At 40.8% G+C, this 12,649-nt stretch overlaps 1 protein-coding gene across 3 annotated transcripts in view; it reads right to left on the reverse strand.

The window, feature by feature from the left end:
* Nucleotides 1-12,649, reverse strand: part of GOLPH3L (golgi phosphoprotein 3 like) — an 89,662-nt gene that overhangs the window by 20,106 nt on the left and 56,907 nt on the right. The gene's annotated exons all lie outside the window — the stretch shown is intronic.

A 12,649-nucleotide genomic window follows, 5' to 3' on the forward strand; every position in this document is an offset into this window, starting at 1 on the left:
TTCACATCACACTACATGAACTCAGAACAAAGTAGAGAATAAGAGAATAGAGTGCCTTCTGAGTATGATCTTCTGTTTGCCTTCAAGCTATTTAGTGGATTCTGTTGATTATACTGTCATTTAATAATGGGCATGTCAAATCTTATTTCTTGAAAATAATTTTGACGTCCGTGAAGTTTTCATGACACCCTAAATTTCAGAGTGGGCTAAGAAAAAATTACGGGACACGGACTTGGCCCAATGGATAGGGCGTCCACCTACCACATGGGAGGTCCACGGTTCAAACCCCCGGCCTCCTTGACCCGTGTGGAGCTGGCCCATGTGCAGTGCTGATGCACGTAAGGAGTGCCGTGCCACACAGGGGTGTCCTCTGTGTAAGGAATCCCACATGTGCCCCGTAAGGAGAGCCGCCCTGAGTGAAAGAAAGTGCAGCCTGCCCAGGATTGGTGCCGCACGCACAGAGAGCTGACACAACAAAAAGAAACACAGATTCCCAGTGCTGCTGATAAAGATAGAAGCGGTCACAGAAGAACACACAGCGAATGGACACAGAGAGCAGACAACTGGGGGCGGGGGGTAAGGGGAGAGAAATAAATAAAAAAATAAAATAAAAAAAAGAATAAATTAGGCAGAAAAAAGTATCATCATTTGAGCCTTTTACTCTTCCTAGATATGTACTATTTACAAGTTGTTTTGATGAGTGGTGAATAGAAACCTAGGTTGGCAACTGACTAAGTGCCTTGGGAATGTTACTTAACCTTTTTGAAGCTCAATTTCCTTACACATAAAATGGGGATACTAATATCTATCTTTATAAGTTTGCTGTGAAGATTAAATGGGATCATATACATAAATAAGCAATTGGTATAGTGCCTGATACATAGTTGGCACACAAATGTTAATTTCCCTTTCCTAGGTGCTAAAGGGGATAAAAAGACAAAGAACATATAGTCTCTATCCTAAAGAAGTTTAAAATCAAGCTGGAAAGACCGTGCAAACTTAAGTTCTGTGAACAATACAAGATTTAAATAAAGGACAAATTGAAAAAGCGGCAGAAGAGACATACATAAATGACTTAAAAGTTTGGTTCAGATCATAGTATTTCAAACTATAAATCACTAAGGGCTAGAGTAGTCAGGAACCCTAACTGGATTTTAGGTTGAATATGGCAGAAAGGAGTATTTTCCAGATGAGGGAACCATGCCAATTCTACCTAGTCTTCAAAAAGGCATTCAAAGCAAGTGACTCACATAAGCAAAAGTGTCAAAGAGAGACATCTCAAATATGTTTAAAGATCTAACTTGATGTTTTTTGAGAGACATTATGAGATTAGGTTGGTTGGGGACAGAAAGCAGAAAGCCTTTAATGCTTTGAACTTTTAACTGAAAGGTAATAGTGAATCCTGAATGTTCTGAGCAAGGAGTTATGATCAGCACAAGGAGAACCCATTAGAAATATTAGAACTGCTTAGTACTTTCTGGCTTTAGCAATCACCCTCACTGGAGAGTAATAAAGCAAGATGTCTGCAGGAAGTTTCTAGCACAGATACAAGTATCAGCAAAGGGCTGAATCATTTCTTAATAATAGTAATTTAGGGAAGCGGATGTGGCTCAACTGATAAGAGTGTCTGTCTACCATATGGGAGGGTCCAGGTTTGCTACCAAGGGCCTCCTGACCCCTGTGGTGAGCTGGTCCATGTGCAGAGCTGCCATGCAAGGAATGCCGTGCCATGCAGGGGTGTCCCCACATGGGGATGCCCCATGCGCAAGGAGTGTGCCCTGCAAGGAGAGCCACCCCATATGAAAAAAAGCACAGCCTGCCCAGGAGTGGCGCCGCACACACGGAGAGCTGATGCAGTAAGATGACACAACAAAAAAGTGTCACAGTTTCCTGGTGACGCTGAGGGTGCAGGCAGACACAAAAGAGCACACAGCAAGTAGACACAGCAGACAACACGTGTGTGTGTGTGTGAAATAAATCTTTAAAAAAAAAAGACTAAAAAAATTAGTAATTTCTAATATTTATTGAGCACTTATTTTGTACTAGATTTGTGATAAGCTTTTTTACATGCATTATCTGATTACATCCTCACAAAAACTCTATGAGTTCAGAACATCTGGGAAGATGGAGGATTAGAGTGAACAGGACTCATGTCTTTCCCAGAAAGATAGCTAAAGGACAGGCAGAAATTGCCTGGAAAAATATTCTAGGGCTTAGGACATCAGGGTAAGGTGCCTGTACCCCCACCCTCAGAGCACACAGCATTGAGTTCTTGGGAACCTGGCTGGAGGCTACAGACAGAGGGGGCCATAGAGATCCACTTCTCAGGAGAGGAAGAGAAAGGGATGCAGCCTAAGGCTGATTCAAGTTTTGGCCAATAAATTTGGTCTGCTATGTCCCAAAAAACCTTCCAGGCCAAGTAGAGCTGTACCATTGTTTGCCTTGGGAGCCAGCATGGGACTAAAGAGATCCAACCCTCTCAAACACCCTCCCTACTGACTGGGACAAGTTGTTGAGGATGCAGAGGGGACTAGACTTATTTCCTACCCAGGAAAGGGAGGGGGTTGGCGGCAAATGATGGAAAACAGCTTTTGAGAAAGTCTGATTTGTGAGGTTCTGAATAGCCCTGAGGCAGGATCCTTTATCACGTTGTTCCAGTCAGGGTTATAGTGAACACAATCTGACCAGGGTTTGGGTTAAGAGGTCTGTGAAAAAGCACCATCTGCTGGCAGACCAAGGAAGTGCATGTGAGGAAAATAAAAGTTAATAAATGAAAGAGGCTTTTTCTGGCCTTTGGAAGCTGTTCATTACTTAATCCATGGCTGAGATTTGAGCAACTAAACAGGGACAATTCCAAAGAGTTACAACAGTTTGAACCAAGAATCAAAGAACAGTAGAAACACACAGCTACCTGCCATTAAATCCCTATGCAAAAGAGAAAAATTGAGCATCATGTAGGGAGCATAGGCCATATTGTGGGCCTGGGTACAATCAAAAGTGCTGAGTCATGATGAGTCAGGAGTGCTGAGTCATGAAGATTTGAGACAACTAATCAAGGAGGTTCATACAAAGACATACAGGACCTGTATTCAGAAAACTACACAACACTGGTGAAAGAAATCAAAGAATACCTTAACAAATGGAAAGACATTCTGCGTTCATGGATTGGAAGACTAAACAGTGTGAAGATGTCAGTCCTACCCAAACTGATTCAATGCAATACCAATAAAAATTTCAACAGCCTACTTTACAGAAATAGAAAAGGCAATTACCAAACTTATTTGGAAGGAAAAGGCACTTGAATAGCTAACAACATTCTAAAAAGGAAGAGCAATGTGGGAGGAATTTCACTGCCTGACTTTGAAACACATTACAAAACTATAGTGGCCAAAACAGCATGGCATAAAGTCTGGCATAAAGACAGACACATTGATCAATGGAATATATCTAAGAGTCCAAAATTAGACCCTTACCTCTATGGTCAACTGGTTTTTGACAAGCCTACCAAATCCACTTTACTGGGACAAAACAGCCTACAAATGGTGCTGGGAGAACTGGATATCCATAACCAAAAGACTTTGGACTCACAAGATTTTGTCAAAAGGGTGAAAAGACAGCCAGTTCAATGGGAGAAAATATTTGGAGATCACATATCCAATAAGGGTTTAACATACATGGTCTATAAAGAGATCATACAACTTAACAATAAAAAGACAAATGACCCAATTAAAAAATGGGCAAAAGACTTGAATAGACATTTGTCCAAAGAAGAAATAAAAATGGCAAAAAAGAAACATGAAATGTTTTTTCCCTATCAATTAGGGAAATGCAAATCAAAGCTACAATGATACATAATTTCACAACTATTAGAATGGCCACTATTAAAAAGACAGAAAAGGGAAGCAGATTTGGCTCAACTGATAGAGCATTCGCCTACCATATGGGAGGTCCAGGGTTCAAACCCAGGACCTCCTGACCCATGTGGTGAGCTGGCCCATGAGCAGTGCTGATGTGCGCAAGGAGTGCCGTGCCATGCAGGGGTGTCTCCTGCGTAGGGGAGCCCACATGCAAAGAATGCACCCTGCATGGAGAGCCGCCCCATGCAAAAAAAGCGTAGCCTGTCCAGGACTGGCACCGCACACACAAAGAGCTGATGCAGCAAGATGACACAACAAAAAAAGAGACACAGATTCCTGGTGCCACTGACAAGACCACAAGGAGACACAGAACACACAGCAAATGGGCAAAGAGAGCAGATAATGGGGGAGGGGAGGGGACGGGGCAGAAAAAAAAAGGAAACTACAAGGTTTGGAGAAGATGTGGAGAGACAGGAAAGCTTACTCACTTTTGGTGGGATGTAGAATGATACAATCTCTGTGGAGGACTATTTGGCAGTTCCTAAGGAAGTTAGATATAGATCTGCCCTGTAACCCATGTGGTAATACCAGTAACAGGTATACACAAGAAGAACTGAGAGCAACGACATGAACAAGACATATGCACACCCATGTTTATGGTGGCATTATTCACAAGTGCCAAAAAATGAAAACAAGCCGGGTGTCGATCAACCAATGAATGGATAAACAAACTGTGGTGTTTACATATGAAGTAATATTATTCTGCTGTAAGAAGAAATGAAATTGTGAAGCATATGACAACATGGATGAACCTGGAGGACTTTAATGTTGAGTCAAGCAAGTCAGACACAAAAGGACATATACTGTATAATCGTGCTACTATGAACTAAATATATTGCATAAATTCATGGAGTTAATAACTAAGAATATAGGTCACCAGAAAATAGGATGAAATTAGAGAATTTAAAGTTGAGCTTTAATCTGAGCAGAACTGGTCAAAAGGTTGTTCATAAATGTTTGGAAATGGACAGAAATGGTGAAAGAAATCACAGTGTTTGTAAATAGCAGTGCTAACATATGGGTATGATAGTGTTTGAAAGATAAAAGTCTATGGTGAGGTATATTACTAGAAGGAAAATGAAAACATGTAACATGGGACTGTATAGTATAGTAAAACCTCCTCTGAGACATGAATATGGGTTAAGATTGCATATATGACTGGTTTTCTTCGAAACTGAACAAATGTATGTTAAATGTCAGAAGATGTTAATAATTAGGCAAATATACAACCAAAGCAAACTGCACAGTAGTGTATAGAAAAATAATAATAATCTTCTATTGTGGGTAAAAAAAAAAAAAAAAGGAAGCATAATAAGTGAAAGAAACTAGACAAAAGGTATTATATATTATTTGACTTCATCTATACAAAATATGAATACAAACAAATTAGAAGAAATTAGAATAGTACTTATATATGATAGGAAGGATAGAGAGATTGAGAGGTGATTATTAAGGGGTAGAATTTGTGTGTGTGTTTTTTATTATCATTATTATTGGATTAATGAAAATGCTCTAATATTGACGTGATTAATGCACAACTTTATTATACCAAATTCCATCTATATTAGTCAGCCAAAGGGTGCTGATGTAAAATACCAGAAATCACTTGGTTTTTATAAAGGGTATTTGTTTGGGGTAGGAGCTTACAGATACCAGGCCATAAAGCATAAGTTACTTCCCTTAAAAGAGTCTGTTTCCACGTGTTAGAGCAAGATGGCTGCCGACATCTGTGAGGGTTCAGGCTTCCTGGGTTCCTTCCTTCCTCAGGTCTCTTTTTCCTGGGCTCAGGGTTTCTCTTTTCCTGCAGCTTGCTTCTGTTTCCTTTGTGAGCTTACTTCACTTACTTTCTGCGGCTCCAGCTTAAGGCATCAGCATCAAACTCCAACATCAAAACTCCCAACTCTGTCCTTTGCCATGCCTTTTATCTGTGAATCTCCACCCACCAAAGGGTGGGGACTCAAGGCCCTACTAGCACAAGAGGTTTACATAATTACTTAATCAAGTAAACCAATGAATCTAATATAATCTAATATGCCCAGAGGAGAAAATCAGTTTAGAAACATAATCCAGTATTTCTTTTTGGAATTCATCAATAATATCAAACTGCTACACCATTAATTTGTACACTTTGGATGGACTGTATCCTTTATGAATATATATCAATAAAATTGATTTTTTAAAAACACTATGGGGCAGGTACTACTTACTACTATCCACATTTTAAAGATGAGGAAACTAAGGCTTATAGAAATTATGTAGACAGAGGTCCTGAGCTAAATAATGGCAAATAAATTTTTTTCTTTTTTTAAAAAAAGATTTATTTATTTCTCTCCCCCCACCCCATCCTGGTTGTCTGTTCTCTGTGTCTATTTGCTGAGACTTCTTTGTCCACTTCTGTTGTTGTCAGCAGCATGGGAATCTGTTTCTTTTTGTTGCGTCATCTTGTTGTGTCAGCTCTCTGTATGTGTGGCACCATTCCTGGGCAGGCTGCACTTTCTTTTGTGCTGGGCGGCTCTCCTTACAGGGCTTACTCCTTGCGCGTGGGGCTCCCCTACGTGGCGGACACCCCCGCGTGGCACAGCACTCCTTGCACGCATCAGCACTGCGCATGGGCCAGCTCCACACAGGTCAAGGAGGCCCAGGGTTTGAACCACGGACCTCCCCTGTGGTAGATGGATGTCCTAACCACTGGGCCAACTCCACTGCCTCTTTTTTCTAAGTTTAGAAGTTATGCACTCTATTCTTTTGTTTTTTAAGTTATCTTTGAAGTTACAACACGCATGACTAAAATTAATTTATTAATCTATTATTTTTTAAGTGGGCAAAATATCATCGTATTATCATTAGTGTATGCATTTGATGGCAAAGAAAGTAAAGTTTTAATGAACTCAGAATTTTTTTTAACAACATGAAATATCCATTTTAATGTAAGGTTTTATGTAACCCTAGTTTAAATTCATTTCTCTACAACTATTCTAGGACTGATGCTTTGGAATTATTTTGGTTATCCCGAACATGTAACTTTACCAAAGAGCTTGAATCTAAACAAAATTTCCAATGACTAACTTTTACATGTGTATGAGGTAAGAAATAAAGACATCAGTGGATAATTGGGCCTGTTAATCTCCAAGAAGACACTTTATTGAAATGTTTCTTTGATACTGCAGTTGTTTTAAGTTAGAACTTTCAAAAACCTAGGGCAGAAGGATTGTATGTGTATGTGAATATATCTCAACAAAACTGTGTTTAAAAAAAAAGGGCAGAACAAGAGTTCAATGCAAGTTTTTGCAGCTTAAGTCTATCATTGTCCCAAACTTTTGACAGATGCAAAGTGAAACATCTTTCCTGAAAACTAAATGGGTCTCCAGCATCTCCATCTAGTTCAGCTTTCAGAGATAGAGGTCAAAGATGTATCAGTATTAAGATATATACCATCTTGGCTCCAACGGCATTAATTATGTTTGAAGAGTTCAATACTTGTTGGGAATTGAGCAGTGAACCCCAGTTTGGACATGTTCTTGGTCTTGGTCATCATTCTGGTGGCAGTGGACCCATTTAAATAAAATCAGTTAAAGTGTGACCCAAATGAATCACGTTGGCCTTTAATATGGATTACTAGAGTCCTTTATAGTTATAACGAGTGAAAGTCAGATGAAGAGAGAAGCTATGGGGAGCACCAGAAACTTCAATTAACAGAATCCAGAAGATAAAGGAGAAAACACACCATGAACATTGCCTTGTAATGAAAAAATACAGGAACCCCAAGATTGCCAGGCAGCAAGAAGATACCCTCCCTGGGAGGAAGCACGCCTAGCCTCTGAAACCGTGAGCCAATAAATTCCTATGGTTAAGTCAACCCACTGTATGGTATTTGTTTTCGCAGCTAGGAAACTAAAACAATACCCAACCAAGTCCAAAGGTAGAAGAACACAAACTGGTACAGTAATTGGCAAGAGCAGGCTATAAAAGCACAGGCTAGTTGCCCTAGTGTAGCTTTGTGGGAGGTTTTCAACAGAGTACAGTCCCGCTAAAGAGACTAGTGGAATAAGAAAAGAGTAGGAAGAGAGACAGACATTCTTCTCTCCCACTTATTATCCACCACCCTGACTTTTTAAAAGGTATATACTGTAGCATTAATAGAATGTATCTATGTATTTTAAATTATGGTCTAGTGCTACTGCATTTCATTTTTTTCTTTATCGTAAGTTTTACTTAAAAAAACAAGAACACTTTTTTCTAGGGTAATATAAATGTATATCTAAATATAAAAAATAAAGAAAAGACCAAATACTCTCTCTGCAATTACATTATCAGCTACATAGTAAGCCAATTAATCTGTCAATTCTGGTGACGGTAGTTATGTCGGTTTTGTTAGTAAAACAGATATCTAGAGTTCACAAGAACTTAAACAGAAAAGTTTATTTTTCTTTCATGTAAAAGTTTTCCTACTATTTAGGTTTTCCTCTCTGAAATTATCAGGGGCCTAGCTTCCTTCTACCTTGTTGCTAGTTACGCTGAATATCTAACGTCCATCTCCTGGATCAAAATGTTTACTCCAGTTGTTGCCATCTCTCCCCATTTGAGGTCCTCAAGCCGGACAGGGCAACCAGAGTCCTCTGACCCAGATTTTAGGAGAGCAGAAACGTGGGCTTGGGGAAGCAGTCTTCTCTTCCACTTCTTGCTTTTGATGTGTCATCCTAGCTGTCTGTATTATCGTATTAGGAACACCATCAATGACTGGATATGCTATCTCCAACTCTTCATTAAGCAAGTCATTTGCCAATGCTTCATATCTGTGCCACTTCCGGGAAAGCAAGCACACCAGGATGTCCAGCAGGGTAGGGATGATTCCTCTGCTTTACCATTCCAATGTGCCCATGGCCCCAAAGGGCAGTGCTGCATGTGCATAGCAATCATGAAGCCAACCTGCTGCACCCTCCACTCAGTATGGCACACCCTTGGCCAGCCCAGGCCTCACCCTTCTTCAACAGCCATACCCTCCCAGGCTGGCAGCTAACTTCTTGTTTTAATAAATTTTTACCATCCCCCTCCCCCACCATGGCTCTCTCATCTGTTTGTTTATTTTCTGCTCATTTTCCTTAGAAGGAACTGGGAACTGAACCTAGGAGCTCCCATGTGGGAGGCGAATGCCCAACTGCTTGAGCCACTTCCACATTTGCTGTGGCTTGTCTTCTTTAGGAGTCACTGGGAGCTGAACTGGGACCTCCCATGTAGGAAGTTGGTGCACAACTGCTTGAGCCATACCTGCTCCCCAAGCTAATTTATTTTTTTAAAAGATTTATTTTATTTATCCCCTGCCCCCCCCTTGCCGCTTGCTTGCTGTCTGCTCTCTGTGTCCATTTGCTGAGCGTTCTTCTGTGTCTGCTTGTCTCCCTTTATTGCGTCATCTTGCTGAGCCAGCTCTCTGCAGGTGTGGGCCATCAGCTCTCTGCCAGCGTGGGCCTGCTTGCCTTCACAAGGAAGGCCCTGGGAAGCGAACCCAGGACCTCCCATATGGTAGATGGGAGCCCAATTGATTGAGCCACATCCACTTCCTTCAAGCTAATTTATTTTTAAGTAGTATTTTAACCAATCTCCTAGTTTTTTTTTTTTTACATCACAAATTGGACGTTACCATCATTTTATACAGTTAGTACTTGTTTAGATTTATTCAGATGCTTACCAATTTCTTTGCTTATCATTCTTTTTTCAAAATTTTGAAATAATTTCAAATTTGCATGAAAAATGCAAAAATAATACATAGAATTTTAGTATACCCCGCCACTCAGATACCCAAATTTACAACTATTAGAATTTCACATTTTTTCCTTCTTCCTTTCCCCTTCCCTTTCTCCCTTTTATCCAGGCTGTTTACCTTGGGGGGGGGGGGGGGGGATGGGTGCTGTTCCTGGCCACAGGGTTAGTAACTCAAGGTTTTCATTTTTGGCTTCTTTGTCTCTCTGTCCCTCATCCTCCTGGAGGATGCACAGCACTCTCCTAGTCTGCAGATCCCCAAAGCAGCTCCCTTGGACAGCTTTTCCCTTCCTCTGTTGTTTTCGTGAGAGAATTGAGCCCTGCCTAACTACTCTGACACCATCTTCTCAGAAGTCTCTACTATGTTTTCTTCTAGGAGTTTTATAGTTTTAATTCTTATATTTAGGGCTTTTATACATTTTGAGTTAATTTTTGCATAGGGTGTGAGGCAAAGGTCCATTTTCATTCTTTTGCAAGTGCATATCCTGTATTCCCAGCACCATTTGTTGAAGAGAAACCCTTGTCAAAAATCAATTAACTGGCCATAGATTTAAAGGTTTATTTCTAAATTCTCAATTCTATTCCACTGTCCTATATGCCAGAACCATGCTTTTTTTCTTGAAAATGGATTATTCTAATAAAACTTTATTTTTTCAAATTCAGTCACAGAGGCAGGACCTCATGTTTAACACACACATACTTATGGATTTTAGGACCACGATCTTTTAATCAGTGGCATTTAAAAAAAAAGATTTATTTATTTATTTCTCTCCCCACCCTCCCCAACCCCGGTTGTCTGTTCTCTGTGTCTTTTTGCTGCATCTTCTTCTTTGTCTGCTTCTGCTGTCAGTGGCATGGGAATCTGTTTCTTTTTGTTGCGTCATCTTGTTGAGTCAGCTCTCTGTGTGTGTGGCACCACTCCTGGGCAGGCTGCACTTTCTTTCACACTGGGCAGCTCTCCTTACGGGGCACACTCCTTGCGCATGGGGCTCCCCTGCGTGGCAGGGCACTCCTTGCGCGCATCAGCACTGCACATGGACCAGCTCTATACAGGTCAAGGAGGCCCGGGGTTTGAACCACGGACCTCCCATGTGGTAGACGGACGCCCTAACCACTGGGCCAAGTCCGCTTCCCTCAGTGGCATTTTGGGCCACTATTTAAATTAGGGTACTGAACATCAGCGTCAGTATTAGGATTTTGTTTGTTTCTCTTAGATCTTTCATTTTAGGTACATGTGAATTTGTATAAAGTGAAATTACTTTCTCTTGGTCTCTGATGATGGGTTTAAAATTAAAGAAGCATCTGATTTGGTGTGTGTATGATCTAGGATTATGCTGTGACTGACGTATTAATTGTACTTTTTTTTTTTTTGGATCTTCACAAGGGGAAAACTACAAGTAACAAGTTTTATATAATTTAAATTTATTACAGGTTTACACGTTCAGGGTAAACTATCTTTTTTTTAACTTGGATGAAAACACTTGCAACAGTTTTTCGATAAGGTGACTGTTTCACCTTAACTGTTGCATGCCAATTGTTTTTGTGCGTGTGAAAACACTTCAGAATTGAATTAAAATATGTAAATTTAAAATTGGTTGTGCATCTAATATGGCCCAGGTTCAGTAAATAAACAATTCTTAAAAAAAAAAAACAGTGGCTGTATATCATTGCAATTAAATCCAAGAAGCTGTAACACTTTGGCATCAGAAATCCAGATTTTTTCCAATTGTGTGACTACACACTTCCTAAGTGCCAAGAGTGCAGGAGAAAGTGAACATTCCACTATCAGAAAGAAAAAGAGCTACCATTTGCTGAAACACCCAGAGAATTGGCTTTAATAGAGACTCTTACAAGGTTAAGAAGAAACCAAAAAAAAAAAAAAAAGTTATTAGCTGCTGTCATCAATTTATGGGGAAGTAATTGAGTCTTAAGTTTCAATAGTAAAAATTTAGGGAGGTGGGGGGAAATGTGAATTGGGACAAGTATTATCCCTCCTTCCCTTCCTCCCTCCCTCCCATTATTTATTTCTCTCCCCTTCCTCCCCCACCCCAGTTGTCTGTTCTCTGTGTCTATTTGCTGCGTCTTCTTTGTCCGCTTCTGTTGTTGTCAGCGGCATGGGAATCTGTGTTTCTTTTTGTTGCATCATCTTGCTGCATCAGCTCTGTGTGTGTGCAGTGCTATTCCTGGGCAGGCTGCACTTTCTTTCGCGCTGGGCGGCCCTCCCCACGGGATGCACTCCTTGTGCGTGGGGCTCCCCTACGTGGGGGCACCCCTGCGTGGCAGGGCACTCCTTGTGCGCATCAGCACTGCACATGGGCCAGCTCCACATGGGTCAAGGAGGCCCGGGGTTTGAACTGCGGACCTCGCATGTGGTAGACGGACTTTTTTTTTCTTTCTCTTTTCCTTTTTTTTTTTTTAAAGTATGGAGGCTCATGTAGAAGATGTAGAATTTTTTTGTTTAAGCTTTACAAAAAACAAAACAAAATAAAACAAAACAAAAACTGCTTTGCATTCCATAAAAATTGACAGAAAAGCACCTGGCCAGAAGAACAGAATGGTCAGCAGATTCCCCACCCCCACCCCAAACGTGGTCTCTGTCTGGCAGGGGCAGGTCTGTGCAGGACAGCGCTGAGGGCTGCCTCCCTGTCCTCCCAGACCTGTCCTGTCCTTCCAACCCCCAACCCCAACCAACTCCCACACACACATGGAATCAGATTTCCAGTTTTCCTTCTTTCACACATTAGTTATTTCATAAATTTTTTTTGTTTTACATTTTTTACACCAATTAACAAAAAGGTGGGAGGGAAGGCAGACAGACAGTGTATTTTATGCCTATAAATGGAGGGCAGGAAGATGGGGATGGGGGATGAACAAAAAACACAGTCTCTATGGAAATATCCAGAGTTTTGATAGCAAAATGTGGTGGGAAACAGAGATGGAAAAGGGTGTTTATCAGGTTTTATTCTCAGGGAGAGATG

This window comes from Dasypus novemcinctus, chromosome 13 (genome assembly GCF_030445035.2).
Source record: "Dasypus novemcinctus isolate mDasNov1 chromosome 13, mDasNov1.1.hap2, whole genome shotgun sequence".
In the NCBI taxonomy this organism is placed as follows: Eukaryota; Metazoa; Chordata; class Mammalia; order Cingulata; family Dasypodidae; genus Dasypus; species Dasypus novemcinctus.